Below are 13,008 nucleotides of genomic sequence, written 5' to 3' on the forward strand. Positions count from 1 at the left end.
GAATTATAATTAAATTAGTGACTGTCATGCAACTGGAAAGTTTTATTGTGAATAGTGAAATAAATTATTTTGATTTATTTATGTATTTGAAAAATTTTTAATGTTCCCGGTTTGGACTCGAACAGTTTTTGTTGCACGTTTTAGGGTCTCGAGGGCCCTTTTTAGGACATATTGATTGAACATGAGTGAATTAATTTTAAAAGCAAATTTTTATGCTCCGAACTAGTAAGTTAAGTCAGGTAACGCCTCATGCTTGACTCCGACAATGGTCCCGGGTAAGGGGTGTTACAGTGTGCCTTGCATAGCCTTGCACACGGGCTTGGGAGAAGTGAAAGTTGATCACACACGGCCCAGACAAATGAGCATGTTTCAAGCCGTGTTGAAATTAGGCGTAAAGTTTTTGGGTTATTCGATTGACATAGGGTTGAGAAGGAATACACGGGCAAGGGACTTGGCCGTGTGGCCCAACATGGGCCTGGACACGACCGTGTCCCATATTTAATCTAGGGCTTCAAGAAAAAATAATAATTTTCACTTTCTCCCTCTGCGCTATTTCCCCCTGTACAACCTTCACCGTCGTTGTACTTCACCCATCCTCGTCACCGATTGGTCGACGTCCTTTCATTAGTCTTTCACGACCGTCGTTCACGCCTCGTATTCACCCATTCAAGCCCCTCAATATTCTTTTCCCCTTCCCCCTTTTTCTGTCATCGAGCCCCCCAACCAACACCTCCTCATCGACCCACCTCCAACCCCCTTTTTTCATTTCCCCTCTGTTCTGTGACCGTCCCTCACACCACCATTCCGACCTTCCACAACCACCAAGCTCGCGCAACTATCCCCCTCTTTCTCACCTCCTCAACACCGTTCCCTTATATCTCCACCCTCCTTTGTCCACCGTCTGATCTTGTAACACCCCATACTTGGCCTGAACGCCAGGCCAAATACCAAGATGCCAAAAAACCGTCTAACATCGATTTCATTGTAATTATCAGAGTTGAAATACATGCAGATTCATTTTACTTCAATTATTTTAGCCTTTATGAGAATATTAAGTCATGCAAGCTTAGTTTAGCATCTAATTATACTAATATACCATAAAAAAACATAAAATGTATATATCTCGAGCATTGGACCAATTAGCAAAATTTTACAAAAATGTTACGTAGGTATTGATACCGTCTCTATGGTATCGATATTTTCTTTAAGTGGTATTGATACCACCTACAAAAGCGATACCAAACTAGCATTTTGTTTCATGCCAAATTTCAAAACAGCAGAAAATATCGGTACCTTTCACAAGGTTTCGATAATTATACCATGAGTATCGATACTTGGGTCAAGGTATCGATACCAAATCTCTATTCTGACTTCCTGCACATTTCGAGTCATAGAGCTATCAATTTTAAACCCCAAATATCGATACCCCTGCCCCTAGGCATAAAAATATAGCAGACATATGCGATTAGCTCATTCCAAAATGGTTACTAGGTGTCATGCAACAAATACTTTGATTAATACTCATGTGATGGCTAAATTTAACAGTTCAAATCATCAAAATGTGACCAAGCGAGAAACATTGTGCCAACATCTACGTTTATAGTCTGAAGCAAATATATATATACTTATAAAACAAAGAACAAGCATAAAACCCGTAAGTAGTCCAAAAGCAAATATATATACTTATAAAACAAAGAACAAGAGAAAAATCCGTAAGTAGTCCAAATACATCATGGCAATAACTAGTCATAAATCTACCACATTGCCTTATTCCCGAAAATGTAAATAATTAAACGAATAAACACCTACGAAAATAAACGAGACTCCCTTAGATCACTCCCTTGGACAACCACACCGCTCACATTGACACACAACTAATCTGCAATAGTTAAAGAAGGGAGCGGGTGAGCTTAACAAGCTCAGTGAATGCCTAGAACAACTACCATGCAAACAGTTTATCAAGCATTAACGAAACAACCATGTAGATAACCTTAATAGTTCCAACTTTAGAGTCATAATATACTTGTGCATTATTATTAGTCCTTTTTCATGGTAAACATATTCACTTTTAAGCATATATCCTATTCCACATATAATCACGTAACATTCAAGCATATATCACAATATTCAAAACATCTTTATAGATAAATTGTATAATGGTCACATACTCATTTAGGCATACATCACGTTACACATATATACATTTTAAAATAATTTGGCACTTGATCTATAAAACATAAAAGTGAGCTCTATCATCACTCATCAGATACGCGAATCTCCAATTCACCAAACATAGACTCATAGAGTCAAACATGTCCAAAAAGTGAAGTATAAAGCTAACACTCTCCTTATTTCCCCTTACATGTCTCGTTGAATAAAACTTAGCTCACATTCCCTTATCCCTCCAACATGTCCCAAGGCCTCAATGCCCAAAATCACTGTACATATAGGTGAGTACTCACAATTCTATGGCATTCCAACTATATCCAATGGTTTCAAGATCACAAAGCCAAAATATCCGAAGTCAAACACATATCACTTACCAATTATCCGTGCATAATCATTGCATATTTGCATATTTAGCAAAACACTATCACTAGCATTTAACATATACATAACATGTACATATTTGCACTTTCAAAACAGTTATCATAACCACATATCACATGTTATAGCATCTCATCTCAATTCACATATTCATAAACACATAAACACTTTAAGATAACATAGGTATGAGAAAGATTACACTCGAAATTTAGAGTAGGGGTTTAGGCTACTACTAAATTCCCAAATAATTCATTTAATCATGTCCACAAGTAATTATTCCAAACACTCACCAATTACGCTTTCGCCGAAAAGTTGAAACCTCAAACTAGCTTTTCCTTGCCTTTATCTCTACTCAAAAAAGGTTCTATTGAATCCAAAACTTCAGCATAACAATTTCACAGAATAATACATCCAAAAATTAGTCAAGGACTCATTACAAGCATACAAAACATAAGCCTAAACTAAGTTCTTATGTACCCGAAACCTTTAACATAGCCAACTTAAAAATCAAATATCTCAGCCTATACTCAATCTTTTCTCCTAAAACCAATTCCGTTCATCTTATAATTCACCTATGACTAATTCCCAACCTTTAAAATACAATAAAATACTAAATTCATAGTATCGACTTTTTCGACATGTTTTATGGCTATTTTTTAAAAATTTATTAAAACTAAAGAATTCTTTAACAAAACTTCCAAGTAAGTTTAAAAACCCTCTAGTCATGTTAAAACAAGTTGAAAAACACTTTGAAATCACATTTTTATGCAAAATCTCGAAATCCACCATTAACGACCCAATTTTCGGCTTTTATTTAGAACATGCAATTTAATGGCTAAAAACTAGGTTTTAAAAACTAAATAACATTTAAAACTAATAGGAAGATGAATCGTTACCTTAGTTGATGAAAAATTGAGCGTATGATCGAAAACCCAAAAAAATCGAAAACTTGACAATGGAGAAAACTATGGTGATTTTGAGTATTTTTCTTGGTATTTAATGAAAGTTTATGACTAGGAGGATGATAGAAATCAAAGGAATAGAGTTTATGAAATAAAATCAATTGGGAGAGGCTACTTCAAACGAGGGACGACAACACACAATAGTGGGGAAGAGAGTGAGGTGAAACTTATAGGTGGGGGATGATTTTAGGTTGATTTTTATAATTTGGTTTAATTTCCTCTAAAAAACTCACAATTTTGACTTTTTTTCAAATCAGTCCTATTTTCAAAATTGAAGGTCTTTAAAACTCATTTTTAGAAATTGATTTAATTTTCTAAAAAACATAGTAAAAAATTGATAAACCATGTCACAAAATTCCGAACACTCTAAGGCTAAAATTCTTAAAATACCCTTAAAACTCTTAGGCCCTATTTTAAGGGGTGACAGATCTACTCACGCATCGTCCTTCACCTCCGCCCCTTACCACTTTTTGGTTTTCCCCCTTTGCATTTTTTTATTATTTTATTATTTTAGTTTATCATTATTATGATTAGTTTTCCTATTATAATTATGTGTAGTATTAGTATTTATTTAAGTTTTGTGAGTTGTGTTAGTTTTGATAGTTTATTATTATTATTATGTTGTTGTTATTATTATTATTATTATATTATTACTGTTTATTTTATGTTAAGTATTGGTTCAATTATTTTTAGATTAGTGTTCGTTCTTGTGATTTTGATTTTAGTTGGATTTGACATTCGTTTTGTTGTTTATTGGACTGGGTCCATTGTGTTGATTCGTGCCTTTAATTTGTTGCATAGACTGAGAGGCATTACAGACAATACACTTGGTCGATTGAGTGAGCACACTAATTGAGATAGCTCCATGGGACCAACTTTTCTCCATTGTAGAGCCCACCTACTCGGAGCTTACATTAGAGTTCTATTCAACCTATTTCTTATAGCACGCGATACTGGCACATGATAAGCCACGCACCATCTCATTTCAATTGGGTGGTACGACGTGTTATCTGAGTGTCCCGAGCTTCGAAGACGTCCTTGGACTTTACTCCGAGGAGTTCATGAGCACCGAGGGATTTCCCACCTTATATTGACACATCCATCGCTCACCATCTCTTTGTTGGACTGATATTTCTAGGACGACGATGCCTTATAATCATAGTCAGTTGAAGGCCACATGTTTACCTCATTCCCTCCATTACATTCATGTTATTCTCGCATACACATTGATGGGCCGTAGGCAGAGTACTGGGGTCGTTAGTACAACTGACACCTACTTTCTTTGGTGTATGACATAGCGGCACCCCATTGATGTGGCCTACTTCATCGCCCTTGCTTGCCGCCACTAGACCGAGCGTAATAGGAAGGGTCCTATTTATTTGGGCCCTTACATGACTAGTCTTGCACGAAATTTTGGCCTCCTTGATTCTCTGGAGCAGTCATCCTCATTGAAATTGGTTGGATAGATGATTTCGTAGGGATTATCAATTAAGAGGCACATAAGGATGATTGAGCGACAGTGTGGCGTGGGTCCTCCTCGATACAAATTGTCTCATTCCGACCTTCAGGATGAGCTTGAGGACTTTCCTGACGATGTTCCTTTTCGCCATGAGGATCCACCTCGTTCTCTAGATCCAAGTCCCCATACTATTGCTTCTACTATTACACTCGAGGATCTTTCTGAACGATTTAACCACTTTGAACAACAATGCTTTGAGCGGTTCGATATCATTGATGCGACTTTGCAGAAGATTTGTTATGTAACACCCCGAACCCGAAACCGACACCGGAGTCGAACACGAGGTGTTAACTGACTTTAACCCCTTATAAAATTTATTTTCCAGACACTGCCCAATCTGTGTACTAGTCGTTTTAAAAATCATATCTTGAGTTTCGTAACTCGAAAATCAGTTTCGTGATTTTTTCCAGAAACTAGACTCATGTGCCCATCTATGTATTTTTTTCTAGAATTTTTGGTCGGGCCAATTAGTACAGTTTATTAGTAAAAGTCTCCCATGTTGCAGGGGTCGACTACACTGACCTTTGCCCATTACGACTTGGATATCTCCCTGCACGGGGCTTCAATACTGATGCCGTTTGTTTCTATGAAAACTAGACTCAGAGAGGAATCTGTACATATATGGTACGACCCCTAATTATCTCTGGTTAATTTATAATGAATTTCCAAAATCGGAGCAGGGAATCCAGAAACCGTTCTGGCCCTGTCCCACAAAAATCTGATTATCTCTTAATATACTGCCCATATGATCTTATCGTTACTTCCTCATGAAAACAGACTCATCGAGCTTCGATTACATAATTTATTCATCAATTAATTCCACTCCTGCTATTTTAGTGATTTTTCAATCTCATGACACTGCTGCTGCCAGCATCTGTTACGAAAGTAACTAGGTCCATTTCATGCCTACCCTTGATCCAACTCAATCGAACATTCGTGCCATTTTCGCATGGCTTAAAGTTTACATGCCAAAGGTCAAACACAATGTAATAGCTTATACATGCCAAAATGTTCTTCTAAGCCAACTAAGAAGAAAGTACCAAAACTTGCTATCCGGTGTGATGACTTCGATGACGGCCTGACCCCGCAAAAATAGATGAGTCCAAGCAACCTATAATGGGTGACAAGGAAACACCGAGTGAGTTTATAACTCAGTAAGTCATAAGCAATGCACTACCATCCATCAATAACATTATCACAAGAGGAAACAAAATGGAACGAGACAATTTACTCCATCCATACCGAACCATACCATAGTTCCTCCAACCTATCGATTCAGTTTCATATCAATTCATGCATTCACATTCCATATACTCATCAATAGGACATTGAAGCATTTTCATAAATCAATTTATTTTCGTTACAATCAAACGACTAAACGGCCTTTCACCCATCCTACGATAAATTTTATGTACGTGACTTCAAGTATATTTGTCACATAGGTTCAAACTTACCGAGCTCAACACCAAGTATAAGCATAGCACCTATTAGCCATGTACTCAAGACACTTACCCGATCCGCTGTCCGCGATCGACTCAATAGTGTCGCACACATAGTGTCCATAATGATTCACGAATGTATATTGAGTCCGCACACTCAGTGCTATATAATCAACTCGCACACTTAGTGCTACGTAATCAAATCGCACACTTAGTGCTACATAGTCAAACTCGCACACTTAGTGCCGCATGGTCAATTCGCACACTTAGTGCATCATATTCATTTCGCACACTTAGTGCAACATAGTCAAATCGCACACTTAGTGCTGTACAATTTAATCCCGCGTACTTAGCGCCAATCTCATGGTCATAAATGGTTATACCCGCACGTTTAGTGCCGAGATCAACAACTCAGTACATCTTACCTCTTTTCTTTTCATTCAACAATTTCATCATCCCATACGTACATGCATATATATATATGTATATTTATTCATTCCATTCAGCATCAATACATAAACATTATGACCATTTGAAATAATACCAACTACATGCTTAATGACTTACTTTATGTTGGGTAAAATAATTCCGAGTCGGCTACTCGATGACCTTCGATTTCCCCTTGTTGGACGCCTCTCCTTTAGGTTCTTGAGCTTAAATAAATAAATCAACTAGTTTAATTACCTTGCTAGTTATTTATAAAAATACACATATCATTCCAACTCGACACAAGAGTCAAATTCATCACTCAAACATTCACACCAATCTATTTGAATATTTTGGCCGAAACCCTCAATTGGCTATCATAGCCTTAATATTTCAATATAAACATGTATACATCAAAGGCAATTTAAAACACTTAACCCTTATACTCAATAATGAAACCAAACCGTATACCTAATTATTAAACACATCACTTCCAAATACATGTATTAACTAACATATATCCAATCCACAGGCCAAGTTACCATGAATAAATTAAACTTATATATATATATATATATATAACCTTTCATACCCTTGTATCTAATGTCATAAGAATAGCCGAATGTCCAAATTAACCAAGCTTAAAGATTTAACCTTCAACACTTTAATATTCCACAACCTATTCTTCAAGGCTTCAAATATAAAGTGATTAACATTTATACTCTTATGCCGAATTAGCTAACACTTTTAATCCATAGCCGAATATCATTAAACCTAAACCACCATGAAAATTTTACTTATCACCTCATACCTTATTATCAAATTGAACTAATTATGCTTATAAAAATGATATCAAACCGAAACCTTTTGATAATCAAGCTTCTAATTATTTATTTCAATTACCCAAACGAAATTTCTCACATTTAACACTTATTTACCAACCAATTGTTGAAGACAAACAAAACCTCATTTCCTCCCTTGACAACCACAACCGAAAGCTCAAATCAACCTACTTGGCCGAACATCAAACCTCCTAACAATCAAAACTTAAGCCATGGAATGATTAGAACTTGAACTAACCATCTTCTTTATACAAAATTTTCCAAGGGTTTCAAGGTACTTACCTCTTCTTAATCCTCATCCAAACCGAACATAAGCAAGAGAACTCTTTCTTCTTCCTTTGATTTTTCGGTCAAGAAGAGCAAAGAGGATGAAGCCTTCTTTTTTTCTTCTAGTTTCGGCAAAATGGGGGAGCAAGGATGAAACAACTTTGGTTTCTCCTCCCACTCCCCTCATATTTTATTGTTCTTAACACAACATGTTGTCATAAACTTTTTATAATATGTTTTACCCATCACCATTTGCCTATCCACTTTGTCATGGCCGGCCACTACTATTTACGGAGGGGGAATTTGACATGCAAGTCCCCTTTTTCTTCCACTTGCACTAATAGGTCCTCATGCATTGACCTATCACATTTTAAAATTTTCTCATATAAGTCCTATTGACTAAATTCACATGCAATCGACTAAATCGAAGCTTGAAATTTTCACACATTCATGATTACATATTCTAGACAATAAACATCACATTCAAACCTTTCGGTGACTCGGTTTAGCGGTCCCGAAACCACTTCCCGACTAGGGTCAATTTTGGGCTGTCACAACTCTCCCTCACTTAAGAAATTTTCGTCCTCGAAAATCTTACCGGTAAATAGGTTTGGATATCGTTCTTTCATCGAGCTCTCGGGTTCCCAGGTTGCTTCCTCGATCCCGTGTTTGAGCCACAACACCTTAACCAACGGAACCCTTTTATTTCGCAACTCTTTCACTTCACGAGCTAGGATACGAATCGGTTCTTCTTCATAGCTCAAGTCAGATTGAATTTCAACTTCTGAGGGATTAATCACATGTGACGGATCGGATCTATAACGTCGAAGCATTGAAACATGGAAGACATCGTGCATCCTTTCAAGTTCAGGGGGCAAAATCAATCTATATGCAACCGGCCCCACTCGTTCGGAAATTTCGTACGGCCCAATGAATCTCGGGCTCAACTTGCCTTTACGGCCAAATCTGAGTACCTTCTTCCAAGGTGACACTTTAAGAAACACTTTATCTCCCACCTGATATTCAATGTCCTTTCGTTGTAAATCCGCATACGATTTTTGACGATCTGTGGCTACCTTCAGACTTTCGCGGATTACCTTTACTTTTCGTTCGGCATCTTTAATCAAATCAACTCCGAAAATTTTACTTTCACCAAGCTCGGTCCAAAACAATGGCGTACGGCATTTACGACCGTACAAAGCCTCATAAGGTGCCATCTTAATACTTGATTGAAAACTATTGTTGTAAGCGAATTCAATCAAAGGTAAATACCGTTCCCATGAACTACTGAACTCGAGGATGCAACATCTCAACATATCCTCAAGTATCTGAATTATCCGCTCAGATTGACCATCGGTTTGGGGGTGAAAAGCGGTGCTAAAATGCAGCTTATTACCCAAAGCTTCTTGCAATTTCTTCCAAAATCGTGAGGTGAACCTCGGATCTCTATCCGACACGATAGAAATAGGTACTCCATGTAATCTCACAATCTGAGAGACATACAATTCGGCTAGTTTATCCAATGAAAGATCCGTACGCACGGGGATAAAGTGAGCCGACTTAGTCAGCCTATCAACAACAACCCAAATCGCATCCTTCTTACTTGCGGACAATGGCAGTCCGGACACAAAGTCCATTGTGACTCGGTTCCATTTCCACTCGGGTATCATGATCGGCTGAAGTAACCCTGAAGGCACTTGATGTTCCGCTTTCACTTGTTGACATATTAAACATCTCGAAACAAAGTCGGAGATGTCTCGTTTCATACCATGCCACCAAAATCGACGTTTCAAGTCGTTGTACATTTCGTGCTCCCCGGGTGAATTGACATTCGGCTACAATGGGCTTTGTTCAGAATCATCGGAATGAGTTCCGAATTCCTTGGAACACACAAACGACTTCTAAACCTCAAACAACCATCATCATCAATCTAAAACTCCGATTCCTTGTTCGGAACACACTCAGCTCGTTTTGCAACCAATTCATCATCGACTTTCTGAGCTTCACGGATTTGATGAGTCAATAATGGTTTGGCTTTTAATTCAGCTACTAACACATTGTCAGGTAGAACAGACAAGTGTACATTCATCGCTCGCAAAGCAACCAGTGATTTCAGGCTTAAGGCGTCCGCAACCACATTAGCCTTTCCCGGGTGGTAATCAGTGACAAGCTCGTAATCTTTCAACAACTCAAGCCAACGTCTTTGTCGCAAATTCAAGTCTCGTTGAGTCATCAAATATTTGAGACTTTTGTGATCCGAAAACACATGGCACTTCTCACCAAACAAATAATGTCGCCATATTTTCAATGCAAACACAATGGCGGCTAGTTCGAGATCATGGGTCGGATAATTTCTCTCGTGTGGCTTCAATTGTCTCGACGCATAGGCCACAACTCGACCTTCTTGCATCAATACGCAACCCAACCCAAGTAGGGATGCGTCACTATAAATGACAAACTCTTTACCCGATTCGGGTTGCACCAAAATTGGGGCTTCAGTCAAATGAGTTTTCAGTTGATCGAAGCTTTTCTGACATTTCTCCGTCCATTCGAACTTAACATCCTTTTGAAGTAGCTTCGTCATTGGTGTGGCTATCATCGAGAAACCTTTGACAAATCGTCGGTAATAACCGGCGAGCCCTAGAAAGCTCCGGACTTCGGTAACATTTCTCGGAGGCTTCCAGTTAAGTATGGCTGAAATTTTGCTCGGGTCAACTCGAATACCCGATGCGGATACCACATGACCCAAGAACCTAACCTCTCTTAACCAGAACTCACACTTACTGAACTTAGCATATAACTGCTTATCCCGCAAATTTGCAACACTAGCTTCAGATGCTCAGCATGTTCGGTCTCATCTCTGAATAGACAAGATGTCATCAATAAACACAACTGCGAACCGATCCAAATACGCTAAAGATCCGATTCATCAAATCCATAAACACCGCAGGGCATTAGTGAGCCCAAACGGCATCACTAAGAACTCGTAGTGACCGTACCTCGTTCTGAAAGCAATTTGGGTACGTCCGAATCTCGAATCCGCAATGATATAACCGATCTCAATCTATCTTTGAAAACACCGATGCTCCTTTAATTGATCGAACAGATCATCAATACGCGGTAACGGATACTTATTCTTTATCGTCACTTTATTCAGTTGACGATAGTCAATGCACAACCTCATGGTTCCGTCCTTCTTTTCACGAACAATACTGGTGCACCCCAAGGTGAGAAACTCGGTCGAGCGAAACCTCTATCCGTCAATTCTTGCAACTGAGCTTTCAACTCTTTTAACTCGGTTAGTGCCATACGATACGGAGCGATCGAAATTGGCGTAGTTCCAGGTACAAGCTCAATACCAAACTCTACCTCCCGAACAGGTGGCAAACCCGGTAACTCTTCAGGAAAAACATCCGGGTATTCACAAACCACCGGCACCGATTCGGGTTTCTTTTCTAACTCCTTGTCATCAAGTACATACGCGAGGTATGCTTCGCACCCTTTCCTTACATATTTCTGGGCCAACATTGCTGATATTACAGCTGGCAACCCCCTTAAGTCCGAGACTCAACTCGGATTATTTCGTTATTTGCGCACCTCAAATCGATAGTCTTGCTTTTGCAATTCACAACCGCATCATGCGCGGTTAACCAATCCAAACCAAGAATAACATCAAACTCGTCGAACGGCAAAAGCATCAAATCGGCCGGAAAACAGGATTCTCGGATTATTAGAGGGCATCTTTTACACACTTTATCAACAAGTACGCATTGACCCAAAGGGTTTGATACTCGAATTACGAGCTCAGTAGACTCAACAGGTAGAGTCTTACTGGTTGCTAAGGTTTCGCATACATATGAATGAGTAGAACCAGGGTCAATCAATGCAATCACATTAGTATCAAAGAGAGTGAAGGTACCAGTGATGACGTCGGGGAGGATGCCTCCTCTCGTGCGCGAATGGCATATGCTCTAGCAGGAGTACGGTTCTCTGCTCGATCGGCCGTATCAGAGGCCCCCCTCTGACTACCACCCTGCCTCTTAAAATTCTCGGTGGTCTACCTCTAGATGTCACTCCACTAGGTCTTGCACCTTGAATCTTATTCTTCTCATCCAGCTCCGTGCAATCTCTAATGAAGTGGTCCTTCGAGCCGCATCCGTAACAGGCCCTGCTAGTAGACTTGCCCCAACATTCACCTAGGTGTCGTCTTCCACATTGGGGACATTCAGGTTTCTCGTGACGATTATTGCCCACACTAGCTACCGAAGTAGCTCGGGAGCCCATCGATGGTCTTGCCCTGATGGAAATTCCCGCAGTCGCCCTCGACTTATTATGTCCTCCCTGAACTTCTTTACAGCTGAGAACAGAGCTTACCCGTCGATCTTTTACGATAATCTCTAGCTTCAAATTCAGCCTTCCTCTTCTCCTTTCCAAGTTCTTCCGCCTTGCAGGCTCGTTCGACTACTGTTACGAATTCTTTTATTTCCAAAATACCCATTAGTAGCTTTAAATCTTCATTCAATCCTTCCTCGAATCTTTGCACATAGCAACCTCATCAGCTACACACTCCCGAGCATACCTACTGAGTCTTACGAATCATGTTTGTATTCAGATACAGTCATACGGCCTTGCTTGAGTTCCAAGAACTCCTTACGCTTCTGATCAATGAACCGTTGGCTAATAAATTTCTTTCGGAATTCCGTTTGAAAGAAGTCCCAAGTTACTCGCTCGTTCGGGACTATGGAAATCAAGGTCCTCCACCAATAGTAGGCTGAGTATCGCAACAAAGATACAGCACATTTTAGACATTCGTCGGGTGTGCATGACAATTCATCGAACACCCGAATGGTGTTATCAAGCCAGAACTCGGCCCTTTCGGCATCATCAGTTACTATGGCCTTGAACTCCTCGGCCCATGCTTCCTAATCAGTCTACAGGTGGATTACTCAGCCTCACAGGATCAGCGATGATGGCATTACAGGCTCTGGGGTGGATTATTCAAATTT

This window comes from Gossypium hirsutum, chromosome D04 (assembly GCF_007990345.1).
Source record: "Gossypium hirsutum isolate 1008001.06 chromosome D04, Gossypium_hirsutum_v2.1, whole genome shotgun sequence".
Classification (NCBI taxonomy): Eukaryota; Viridiplantae; Streptophyta; class Magnoliopsida; order Malvales; family Malvaceae; genus Gossypium; species Gossypium hirsutum.